General features: G+C 31.0%; 1 protein-coding gene across 1 annotated transcript in view; it reads left to right on the top strand.

Annotated features, from left to right (window-relative positions):
• LOC129232598 (dual specificity protein phosphatase CDC14C-like) overlaps positions 1 to 14,204 on the top strand; it is a 176,340-nt gene that overhangs the window by 83,332 nt on the left and 78,804 nt on the right.

The following is a 14,204-nucleotide window of genomic DNA, read 5'->3' as shown; positions in this document are numbered from 1 at the left end:
TCGAACGTAGAGACTTGCCATAGATGGCGGCAACTTTTCTTACGTTTCTTCTTATTTTGCCATTCTTTTTTCGCGTTGCGATCAATTTATTTTCTCTCAGAGCGAAACGACGTGTTTTTCTTCTTGTAGGAGTACTGAGAAACTTATAGCGCAGAAGTGGAAAAATGGATATTACAAAAATTCCACGCAAGGATTTCCAAATAATGTGGCTCTGGAGTATTGTCATTGTTGCTTTTTACTCACTGCTTTACGTGATTTAGCATCATGGTATGATATAACTTTTGATTCGTGGAAAAGGTCTAAGAAGACGAAAAGAAGCTCTTGTAATTTATTCAGTTATTTATTCAGTTATTCGCTTATTCATTCATTCATTTATTTATGAATTTTTGCATTTATTCGCTTATTCATTCATTCATTTATGCATTTATTTATTCGGTTATTCATTCACTTTTTTACTTCCTTTTACGAAGTAAAGAAAGTATTGTATTCGCGAAAAAAATTTCACCCAATAATCTTTCCATTTTACTCGCCCCCTAATGAATATTGAGTTTTTTTTTTCAACCCGACCACACGTGAATATATGCCTAAGAACGTGAAGACACCCGAAATATCCATTTTGACGATCTTTGAGTAAATTACAACGAGTTTTCTCGTGACGTCCGTATGTTCGTATGTATGTGCGTATGTATGTCGCATAACTCAAGAACGGTATGTCCTAGAAAGTTGAAATTTGGTACGTAGACTTCTAGGAGGGTCCAGTTGCGCACCTTGTCTTTTGGTTGCATTCGGGTGTTTCTAAAGGGGTCTTTTGCCCCCTTTTGGGGGGAAATCATTGTTAATTTCGATGTAAACTCTAGTGGTGCTATAATTTGGCGGACACTTGGCGAAATATCGCCAAGCTCTTGGTCGCCAAGTTTTGTCGCCAACTTGGCGACAAATTTAGTGTTTTTTTTTTTTTTTTTTTTAATTTTAAAATCTGGTTTCATTTTGGCCACTATTGGCAATATTTAGGGAGTTAAGCATTGAATCGCATTAAAATGTCCAATATTGGGAAAATTAATCCTTAAAAACGTTTTTTCTGCTTCGGTTCGCAACAAACTTGGGGTAAAAATATTTAAAGTGTTTATCTGCTTACTCCAATTAACTATTATCATTAAATTGGCGTAAAAGGAAGTCATGAGATCATGTGATGCACATATCAGCTCGTTATTTAGGTATTTATTTATCTGTCCATATATGTATATATATATATATATATATATATATATATATATATATATATATATATATATATATATATATATATATATATATATATATATATATATATATATATATATATATATATATATATATATATATATATATATATATATATATATATATATATATATATATATATATATATATATATATATATATATATATATATATATTTATTTATTTATTTATTTATTTATTTATTTATTTATTTATTTATCATTATTGATTTCAAATGAATTTGGAAGTTGGAAAAATGAAGTTATTCCTTGGAGACTTCCATAAATAATGTACAGTAGAAATACAGTTATCGGGTTATTTGGAAATTCCAAACCGGAATATCGAAAATCCGCATTATTGGGAGAATGAATAAATAAATAAATAAATAAAACATACTTCTGAAAATCATTTTAAAAGGAAACACACAGAAGTACACATAAACAGTAAACATTTTTATTTTGTTATTATGAAGTCTGTCATTTTTTCTGCTGTCACAGTTCCTTTTTTTCCCCTTCTCGAGGAAAATAAATTGGTTCAAAAATTGAAATGTCAAGAAAAGGGAGCTCAATCAACGACATAACAGGGTCTTGCTCGTGAGAGGGTTAAATAAATCAATGTTATGGAAATTTGATGATCAATCCTCAAAATAAAAAAAATCAATCCGGACTATCCGGAGATCCGGACTAACGGGGTCTGAATTTGCGGGGGTTCTACTGTAAATGAATTTCATCAAATTTTAACCCCTCCGCCTTTCCGCCTCGGTCACTTTTGGCCTTCTGCTCCCCCCCCCCCCCCGCCTCCTTTGTCTCATGTCACGCTGTTTTTCCTAAGCATATTGTTGTGAAAAAAAATACGTGATGTCACACTTCTTGTAACCCTCCTCCCTCTTGTTCAAATTGTTACAATTTCACGAACTCCTTCTCCTTTAAGCGTGACATCCTTTGTGGGCTACCCCTTACCTTATATCTACTGAACACTATGTTATCAAGTAGAATTTTGCTTGGCAAGAAAATCATCAAGGATAAAATCATCATTATTAACGAACCATTTGCAACAATGTTCTAATGATTATTGCAAGAAATCAGATTGAAGCTTCAATCAGATTTCAAACACACCGACATTCACAACTTAGTAGAATCAGAAACGCGTTCCTCGTATCCCTAGAGTATCCCGTAATGTAGGAGTCACTGTCGGTTTCCAAAATTATCATCTTATGACTTTAATTTTCACATTTATTGAAATCATTGTTCCAGTGAGAAACAATTTTTTGATTCGTAGCTTGCGTACGATTTTCGTGTGATCGGTTTTGTTAATATTTCTTTCCAAAGATAATTTTACTGCTTCTATTTTTTTTTTTTTTTGCCTATCTGATAATAATCTTAGTTGTAGAGACATAGAGGTAAACGCCTACTTTCAACCAGAGCTGTTTAATAGGACTGATTTTGGGTAAGACGAGTCGGGCCTGCGAGTTTAAAATTTAATTTATTCCAAAGATTGTTATAACTGTTTTCTTATTTATTTTAATTAGGAATGACCTCAGTAGTTATGCATAATCATTTATTTAGGAAACATAATGACATTATGTATCACTGTTATTCGAAAACTCATAAGAATATTTTGAATAATTGAAAAAAATAATTAATTAATTAAAAAATTACAATAAAAAATATTTGAAAACCCTTCATTAAAAATATAGTGACGGGTGTCAAGTTCTCATGCAACTATGTCCCACTCTCAAATTTTGATATCTTTTTTTCTGCATCATTTAAAAGTAAAATATAGTCATTCTTTGAGCAAAATATATTGCAGTATACATTCCCTATATAACTAAAGAGCAGTTTTAAGATGTCTTTTTCCCCCCATAAAATATCATATATTTCTTTATTGGCTGTACTATTTTTATTACAACTGAGCATTAATAAACAAATCAGCGTTGTTTATGTAAGCGTCAATGATGCAGTTGTTTGTGTGCCGCAGCAAAGTTGCAGATTTCATGAAAGTAAATCGATTTTTGGACGGAAAAAGAAAAAGCTTAACTTGGCTTGTTTCTATTAAGTGGTTGAAAATAAAATTATGAAAGAGAATCATTTGTCAAATATGTAACATTTTTTTTACGATTCAACATTTGAATAAATACGAAGTGTCTAAAGTTTTTAAAAATAAAACAAAACAACCCTTGCATTTGTCACTATGTGTTTTTCAAACGAACCATGCAAAAGTAAATAATTATTTAGAAGTCAATAACTAAAATGTAATGCATAGCTATACATATAAAGGCATATAATATAGGTATATATATAGGCATATAAACATCCAATCACCATAGCTTGTCATACACGAATTCAACGACCTAAAACGGGAAAACAAAACTACTCAGACTTTATTCGCCAAGTCGTGCAGTGAAGCTCTCATCAGAAGACTAGTACAATGCTGTCATTAGTTTAAAGAAGGGAAAAGAAGGTTTTTCACCCTGAGAAATTAAAGTTCTAAGAATGATCTTCTTCTTTCTCTCTCAAACTAATTTGTAAGCAATTTCTCTATATTTCAACACTTTAGTGTTGCAATGTCCAATTTTTATGTCTTCCCATCGTCATTTCTTACGGCTCAGTTTCAAAAACTTCAATTTTCGTAAAAGGAAAGTGCAACAGCGTAGGATGAAAAGTCGTAGATTTTTGTGATAAAGAAGTTTCGTTAAGACTTTCCTTATTGAACGCTTTACAATCAAATTAAGAGAGATAGAAATTCCGTTTCAGAAATAGTAGTAGTTTATATGTTTAACTGCAGAAGTTCTTACTCATGCCTACTACGCCCTCAGCATACTGGGGAATCTTTATGTTTTTTGAAATACAAATTAAGTGACATTTTAGTTAGTATCATGGTTTTGAAATGGCATGCTTACATATGAATATAATTTTTCTTGTTTGGATCAGATTATTTGATGACGTATTAAAATCCGAATCAGTTTTCGCTGCTTATTGTGACCGATATTTTGATATTTACACTAATATCGCGATATTTTTGCCTATTCTATGCGCCAATTTAGATTAAGCTTTATTTCGAAAGTCTTCCTTGTCATGAGGCTTATTCTATTTATTGTTTTTTTTTTTTTTTTTTTTTTTTTGCCACTTAAATTAAAAAAATACAAAGTACCAAGTACAGAATTCAGAGTGTCGAATATGCATCTGTACTTTCTTTGGGTCAAAGCTTTTGGTTAGGCCAGGGGTTCTCAAACTGGATGCACGGCACCCTGGGGTGGCGTAAGAGGAGGCGAGGGGTGCCGCGTTGTGTCCCTAATATCAATATACAGTCAACTCTCAATGCCTAGAAGTCTCAAGAGACCGGCTAAAACCTTCGAGTAATCGGCAGTTTGAGCTGTAGGAAGTTCCTTTCCCAGCCTTTTCAAAAATAATGTTTTTCTTTCCTTTCTTTTTTTTGGAATGATGCATAATTATATAGACTATATAATACTTATAGTTTGGACAAAATTATTTACTAGTACTACGTAAAAGCATCTTTACAGAGAATCAACTTTAGTGAGATATTTCGAAAAAGAAAGTTTTTTTTTTTTTTTTTGACTGCTTACAATTTTTATCGCATCTGAAATGGTCATTGAATTTGTGTGTCGTAGGCCCAATTTATTTTCTCTTGATTTCAGTTCGTATTGCTTTTAAACGTCTTTTTGTCCTAAAAGCATATTATTTCAATCATTTGTAAAATAAAGGCTACTTTTTTCAATCTTTGAAAAACTTTTAAGTCTCTCAAAGTAATAAATTTTATTTCTGTTAATGATTAACCAGTAATAAAAGTTTAGTGGTCAACCACGGCAAAAAAGAGCCCAATCGGCTACTTTCCACTTAATCTTGGAACACTGTGCATTCAGGAGCACTATTGTAAATAAATTATCTCACTGACGTAAGCTAACAAGCAAAGCAATGTGTTAAAGAAAAAAAGAGTTTTTTTTTTCTTATTTAGACTGCATTTTTATGCATTAAATGGGAACGAAACTTTCGTCAAAACTTCAACTTGAAAGGAGTGCATTCGAGACATAGAGACAATTTTGTATTAAAAACAATAAATTATTTTGGGGTCGAACGAAAATTTAAGATAAAAATTGAATAAAAACTTAAGAGATAAAGGAATATTCGAGTTATAAGGATTCGGGTTATCGAGAGTCAAACAAATAGAGTTGGATGGGATGAGAATTTAATCATTCTGTAGGTGCCACGAATCGAAAAAGTTTGAGAATCCCTGGGTTAGGTCAAAGCTCATTAACTCTTGGAGCAAACTGTAAACCTGAAAGAGATGCCCGATTTCTAATGGCGATTTATCGAGACAGAAAATTGATAAATTGTGACTATCATGCAGATGTATAAAATTTTAATGCAAAATTTTTACTTTTTGTTTGTATTTAGGAGAAAATATCGGAAATGGATTTCTTTAACTTTCGAAGTAAAATGACGATTAAAATTCTTCTGCGATTAAAAATTAGAGGAAAAAAAAAAGAAAAATAAAAAGCTTCCTTTGCTACACTTTTTCAAAGCTTTGCTGAAACTTTTCAGCACAAACGTTGCTATAATTTGTAGTCTATTTATTGAGAAGGTTTACTCTCTTTAAAACCTTAAAACCTTTTTACATCGGATTGTATAAACCGTTTGCTCAGTATTTTACTCGCGAACTGCTTTTCAGATGATTGAAAGTGAAAAGAAAAACTGTGTGTGTGTGTGTGAAGTACCAGACGCAATGTTATTATCTTAATGTTTTCCTTATGTTTGAGCGCGTTGCACAATACCCTATAAAGCAATTGTGCGAAGATAAAAAGTGTTTCCGCTTTTAACTTCTCAACAAAAAGGAGAAACATAAAACTGTCGGGTTCCACACATTACGCTAAATTGTCTCGTCTTGTTATGACCTACAGATGGCTTTACGCAATTCTCCATTCACAAGTTAACATCCCTTTCATTTCCATTCATTGCTTCAGCAAATAAACAATACCTTGTCATCCCCGTAAGCTAGAGACACTTTGCTTTGATGTCACACGTTCTTTTATATTCGGTTTTACATTATTTTGCGCCTCGCTTTTTTCGAAGGCGTGGCGTAGCCGTGTAGTTGTCAAGGCTGAACTACAGATTGTCTTTTATGTAATTCTGTCAGACAAAAAGCAGTGATTTTTTTTGTTATGTTATGCTTGCTAAAAAAGAACACCTGAATGAAAAAAAAAAAAAAAAACTACCAATAGATAGCTTCGTTTTCGTTTTTTTACTAGTATTTTTTTAGACGTTTTGTTTTAAATAGTATAAAGGTGTAGTAAAATGGGTTAAGGGGAAAAAGAATTGCTCTTGTTACAGGATTAATAAAATTATAACTGTGTTAGTATTTGAGAGTCCGAAATGGAAATTTAAGCATATCACTTTTTTTGCTTTTTAAGTAGTATCGTAGTTCTTGAGATAATAATATGATACAATCCCGTTAAAAACTCAAGTTAATTTGCTACAAAAAAAGATACACGTTATATTATGCAGAGTATTTCATAGAAGTAATTAAATGTTATACGATTTCAAATAAAGGGTTAGCGTAAAAGAATATCCCGGTTTTAAAAATTTATATTTCATAAACTATTACATTTAGCACTATAAATGGTGCATAAAAACAAAGATAAACTGTCCAAGTTTGTTTTCACTCACAATTGTTCGATGTGTGTGCTTTTCGTAACGCGTCACACATCTAGATATTTTTGAGTGTTTCATTGTCAATTTTTCGTAATGCTACACATATTCGATCTTTCAGTTTTTGCAACGTTGTTTGCAGTGGTGGTGTATAAATACTGTATTTGACGAAACCCCATAAAAATCACATAGGGTTGGGTTTGGGGATCTGGTTGGACAACGCAAAGAGGGTAAATCATCATGACCTGCACGGCCAATCCAGAATTGAGGAACGACAGTAGCACAACGAAGTGGGGGGAAGGGTGTAAAAACACCTCCAAAAGGTCTTGGTTTTAACATTGTTGTCAATCCTCATACAGTAGTTTATGCACGTGTAAGAACTGTTGTGACCAAAAGAAAAAAAAAAGAAACCCTGAAGAAGGAACTTCTGGCTGCGCTAGTGCGGAACGTGCACATAGTAGTTACTTACGTTCAAAAAAACTTTCACAATTTATCTTTATTTTTATGTATCATTTATAGTGGTAAGTGCAATAGTTTATGAGATATAAATTTTTAAAGCCAGGATATTCTTTAATGCTAACTCTGCTTGCGTTCGACGAGCTCAACCGATCGCAACCGGTTAACCGATCACGTGATACACTGATCACGTGTTTCAATCAACCAATCAACAGCTGAAAATGGTAACCGGTGACGCAACCGACAGATGATAGAACGCTGCGGTTAGTTACCGGTTACTCACCGGTCGACCGGTGAGGTTCGTCGAACGCAAGGTGTATTTAAAAGAAAAGTATATGCATGAAAAGAAAAAGTTTAAATTTTCAACTTTTTATTGTGGACGAAGACGAATTTTATTTTAAATGCAATAGACAATGTTACTTTTTTTTTGTACCAATAGAATGAAATTTATACTAAATTTATCACAATTCACAGGTGCTGTTATAAATGATGCATATTTGATATACTTCCTTTTGGCTATAATGAATGGACATTTTTGTTTGCATAGCGTGTGATTTAAATAATCTTAAAATTGAGAAAGTGCAGCGAGGAGCCATTGCTGTGCTAAACATTTAGATCATTTACTCTTGTTAACAATTCCCAAGTGTAAAGAGAACATATAGGATATGAATTAGAAACGAGAATTTCACTAGTTACTTAATCAAATAATCGTATACATTGCCTAAGATGTTCACTAAGCGTTTACCGTACATCAAAACACTACTATGCTATTAAAAGAGTTCGAAATGTTGTGTACTGAAAGCAGCATTACGTTTTAAGCACTAATAATTCAGAAAAAAGTTCATTATTTCTCGTGTTTTAATTGCACACGTATTTTATTAGTAATTTGTTCGTCCGTGGAATTGTTTTTATTTACCTTTTCACTACTAACTATTAATCTTCACTTGGCTAAACTCTGTGTGGGATTTTTACCCTATTAATCCATTTATAATAAGTAGTAATGGATAATACTTTTTGTAAAAAAACACTAAAGTATTCCATTTATTTTCCTTTTATTTGTTGATACTCACATTGCATAACATTTTGTGAACTGAAATAAACCAAAAATTTCTTGTATGAAATAATGGAAGAAGAGTATTAGTTGTTGAAGCAATAATAAGCAATATAGTTTTGTCTATTTATCAGTTTTGATGCACTTTACAGCTTTACGTTCATCATATGACTGATAGAAAAATACATCTGACTTCCTAATGATCATTTTTCATAAACTGCGCTATTCAAAAAAGTCTTAAGGCAGTACAAGGCGGTCTCAGGGAGAATTATTCATTGTACTCAGTCATGTCTTGAAGAAATTATGAATGAGTTCATAACATCTTCAATTGTTCACGACTTGAATCTTTGAACGTGTCATGAACTTATTATATGCACTGTTCATTATCATTTATGATGACATGATGACGTTATGTTTCCGAATTCATTATTATTTTCTGCTAAATAAGATGTTTAAAGAAAAAAGCATTTCAAATTGTTTCAGAATTATTCTTTTAAAGGAGGTTTTAAACAACATGAAAAATACTTTTTCTTAACCTGGGTGAAATTTTTACTTCATTTTCTTATTATTAAAGTTTATCACAACATGTATAACCTATAATATTCAATTCAACTCTTAGCATTATTTTCTTCAACTTATTTACTTTTACGGTACGGTTTCCAAATTTTTATATGTTACGTTTATTCTTCATTTTAAAATCATGTCAGAAAAGTACGAAAGATAATTTCGTTTTTAGTAACATTAACGTTTTTAGTTGTAAAATCCAAACTACAGTGAGAGCTAAGGGAAAAAAAAGCTGAACAAAAATATGGAATATTAAAATAGAATACTACAAAACGAAATGTGCGAACTTTTCTAAAAATTCTCTCAAATCAAGCCTTAAATCATTTTATGATTTTTTTTTAACATAAAACTTTGAGAATTTTTTATACTTATTAATTACAACTGATATGTGAATAAGTGCGAACGTAAAATTCACTGCTGTAAGAATTTTGAATGTCGAAACTTGTAAAATTAATATTATAACTTTTAAATTGTGCCCAGGTTAGAATATTTAAGTCTGAAAGGTTATTTGTTTTTTATTTTTTTTTAATCGTTTGTATGATCCTTAAAATAAACTGTCGAATTGTCTTTTAAATATGTGTGAGAATATACAAAAATAATAATACGCCGAAACAGATGTGTTCATTTAAAATGTTCAAAAGTCTATCGATTTCTTCGATGTATGAAAAAAAAAACATTGGGAAGATTTTTTCTGCATAACAGATAACATTCATTGCAAATATGTTTAGTAACAATTTAAAAAAGTAGAAATTAGTAATAGAGATGCACCGATATACAAATTGGCCGATAACCGATTAATCGACTCGTCCCTCCTTTTTTTTTTGACTTTAGGAGCAGTTAGCAGTTTATTTCTGAGAGATATTTTTCTCCTCTTTCCTAATTTTCCAAAAGTAATTCCAAAATTTCATGCAATTACTTTCTGACAATTTTGATATTAATGTTAATAAAATCATTTAATGTTAACTAGACATAAAATGAAAAAAATATTTGGGACAGTCTGTGGTCTAGTCATGTAATCCAAGTTTTTTATTTATTTAAAAAACATGTAAAGTTTTCTAAAAGCACAATTCTAAAGGAGAAAAGTATCGACTCATGAAACATGATGCAACATTGTATATTTGTGCATATTTGTTCTAAATAAACATTTAAAAAATATTAAAAATAATACAGTCAACGCTCTTTAGAACGACCTCTGTTACTGCGACTCTTCCGTTATACTGACCGATGTATTAAGTCCAGTTTGCAATTCCATAGATGCAATGTTACTTTAACGTCCATTAGAAAGTTCAAACTGAATCTTTCATTCCAATATAGCGTCTAAAATTAAGTTTCAACTTAATTGTAATTTTCAAGACTATATATTTGAAAACAAATTTTTAACAATTTCTCATGTTTCTAAAGGTAAAATATTTTTATTGAAAAATTTATTTTGGGGATGAAAGAGTCAAGCCATTGTTGAGAAACAAGATAGAAACTAATATTTAAAAAAAAAAAAACTACAGCAAAGCGGAAGTTAACCATTTTGTCAAAACTAAGAAAATTATAACTAAACTAAAACTGATTGCTATCGGTCATTTTCAGTGTATTTTGCCGCAAAATATATTGTTTTAAAGCTAATTTAAATTTATTTCAGTATTATTTTGTATCCACAATTATTTACCATTTAGTTAGTCTCTACTTTCTGTTTTAAAATGAAGTATAACTTACCGAAGCTGTTATAGTGTTTTTTAAAAGGTCTAAAAAATAAGACAATATCTTGTACACTTGCGATATAGTGACCAATTCTGTTTGGACGAAAGGAGTCGTTATAACAAACGTCGACTGTATTATTTCAACCATGAATGTGTAAAAAATAATAGTAGTAAGGTATGTACATATTTTTTTACCTCAAATAATATTTTTAAAATAATAAAAATAATAATTATTTTTTGTTGTTGTTGTTGAATCAAAAATGAAATTTAGATTGCTTGCTGTACACTGTAACAAATTTCGGAAACGTTTCTGGATATATCGGAAACGTTTCCGAAATAGTAGGAATCCTTCATCCAATAGTGAACTCCTCATTATTCAGAAAGCTTTTTGTTATTTCAAGAAATCTAGTAGCGGAAGTGATGACGCAACGCTTCGAAACCTATTTCATCCTTCCAACACGGGCGCCAATGAGTCGGAAATAACGAGAACTTATTTTTTTCTTATCTATGGTTGCTGCAGTCAGCAACTGTTTAGCTTTGGATTGCTTGCTATTTCATGTCAAGAGAGTAGTAAAATGTGTCGAAACTAATTTTACGCCTTTGCATTTTGGACTGCCCTTGATTTTTTAGACGATGTACGCAGCTATTAAGTTAGTTAATAACCATTTGCTTCTTTACAATTTCCAGTGCGACCATAATTAGATATATATTGTGTGTTCAAGCGTGAATAGTTTCAATACCCGTGTTTATACTTAATGAAACGAAACCCTTTGGATTACTTATTCAGTTGTAATGGAGGTACTTAGATTTTCTTCCGCTCATGTTCACTTGTAAGTATTAATGAATATTTTAAAACATATTGTTATATACACTTATATTTTGTTGATTTGCATTTGATGAGGCTCCAATTGTAACTCTTTTGGGGTTTATCGAATTAATTTAAAGTTATCTTACATACCTATGTGCGCGGTGTACTATTTGTTGTAACCAACTGAAACTGATTAATTACGCAAAAGAAATAAGATTTATATTTGAGAAGCAATCACAGAAAAGTTATTTCGAAATACTTGGATGTACATACATTTTGATTCAAAAAGAAAAAAAAATCAATTGTTTAATTCATTAAAAATATGATAATGCAAATATTTTCTAGTATTGTAATATGCTTCACAAAAAATGTGCCAGTATTATTTATCTTTTTCTGTTATAATTTATTCATTTATTTAAAAATATTTATACCATTAGAAAATGGCCCAGTTATCTATTAGTAAGCAACATAGTTATGCAATTAATTCATGTGCTTATTCATTTTGTTAAATGTGGTTGACAATAAAAAATTCCTTGACATTAGTTGTTCCGAAAAAAACATTTCCTTCGTGGATATACTAGTTTAATGTAGGACAGTCAAGAGGAATGAGTCAGTGGCAAAAATGGAACAGCTGCATTTACATGCCGAAATAAAAAGTAATATTATTTCATGTCATCGTTTTAAAAGTGATCATCACCCCCCCCCCCCCCAGACGGGTGACACCCAGAGCGGACGTTCCCCCCGTAGCGACGCCACTGATTTCTTTCAGTATTCTTTTTTATTTTTTTAAACGACTCTCTCTGGGACATATATTTCCATGTCAAACACAATTTTTTCGATGAAAGAAAATTAAAGGAAGAATTACTTTTGCAAGCTGGGGGGGGGGGGGGGGTGACACCCAAAGTGGAATTGCAAGTTTTTAAAAAATATGAAGCTAAAATGCATTTTTAAGACTGTAAGTTTGAAATTTTTTTCCGGGGGAAAACCCCCGAATCACCCACTTTTATTTGCCCTTTGTACATTACCTCACTTAAAATTTCATTATAACTCAGATGTGGATGTTTCTGAAAATTGCATGAATTTCATGTTTTCATGTTTACATAAAATTATATATTTTTTCTTTTGTGTTTGTAGGGGGGGGGGAGGCACCCCAAATTACCGCCTCGGGTGACACCAATGCTAGGTACGTCACTGAAGAACTGTTCAATAAAACAAGCCAATATTTTTGGCAAGATGGTGGAAAATGGTTAAACAGTAACAAAAAGAATCTTACGTCTTTGCATTTAAAAATTCAGTGATGGTAGGTACTTGAAAATGTCATTAGTGCAGAAAAACCTCAAGCATGCACTTTTAAAAGTAATTTCAAGTCAAATCATTTCTTCATTTATCCTGTTGCATATCTGGACAACTCTCCCGATTCATTCAGAAGACTCCCAAATTTTGATGCTTTCTCCCGAACTCACTAATGAAGTAAATATCGCCCGATTTCTCACCAAAGCGACGAAATTTTCCCCCAAAAAATTTTTCAGTGATTAGAATTTCGGGAAAAAGCCTTTTAGTAAAATTATTGTGATCTCAAAAATGAAACCTTTCATACACGAGTATGAAAACTGTATAATGTCCGATCAATCATGAAAAATGCTCATTTCATTTTCCTTCTTTGTTCCAAGAACGTCCTGAATTTTTACCTGTTGCGATTAATGTTTATTATTACGAAAAAATAAACTTACGCCTCTTAAAACATTTTTTCCCAAATCTAAAAGTTGTTCTTTTTTCCAAATGCAAGAAAGGATAAATAGTAATCTCAATTTCTAAATATAAAATCCTGTCAGTTTTCTGAACGCCAAATTTTGGGTCCGATGTAGGCTAAATGTAAGGAATTTGTTCTTGTGTTTAAAAGGGAATTGGTGTAACCGTATAATATACGCGTAATGTTAAATTCATAAACTTAATTTACCTTTTTCTCAAAAAGTTTTAATGATAGTCGCTTAAAATTTACATAAATTAAACATACATACGTCTTTTCAAGGGCTACCTTAAAGTCTACTGAATAGAAATTTTAAGGCAATTTTATTTTTTAATAATTAATTAAATTTCAATCAATATTAAATATTTAAACGCAGAAAAGAAAGACTTTTCGTGTATAAAAACAGCTGTTTAGGAAAGAATATTATTCCTAAAGCAAAAATTTCACTTAAGTGAAATAATGAACGTATAAGTGAAGTATGATCAAAATAACAGAGTAATGTGTAAATTAGATTCCTAGAAAAAAAAGTATGACTTTTAGAAAATCGTGTTTGAAATACTGCTGTTTATCAGCTGATCGCAAATCTGAGTTTTTAATTTTTTACATTTAGTTATTTTCAATTTAGATAGAAACATGAATTTGATACCGTTTGAAAGCTCTTAATAAGAATACTTTAAATGTATTGAAATTAAAAATTGATTCTTTTAACGTTTTAGGGAACCAACTCTCCTTAAAAAATCCCATCTAAACTCAAACTTTTGCTATTAAATTGCTTCATAAAAGTCTCCCTAATTTTTGAATGTTGGCAGTTATGATGTTTAATTAGCGTTACGTAAATGTTATATGTAAAAGAAATGGCAACTAGAAAACTCGTCTTCAATAACTAAAGAAAAGAAAAAAGAATCATACAAAACCGATTTTGCTGCGAATGTTCTTTTACTAATAATCAACATCAAAGGCACAA

This window comes from Uloborus diversus, chromosome 1, assembly GCF_026930045.1.
Source record: "Uloborus diversus isolate 005 chromosome 1, Udiv.v.3.1, whole genome shotgun sequence".
Classification (NCBI taxonomy): domain Eukaryota; kingdom Metazoa; phylum Arthropoda; class Arachnida; order Araneae; family Uloboridae; genus Uloborus; species Uloborus diversus.
Note: the sequence above shows the minus strand (reverse complement) of the source record. Positions and strands in the feature narration are given on the sequence as shown.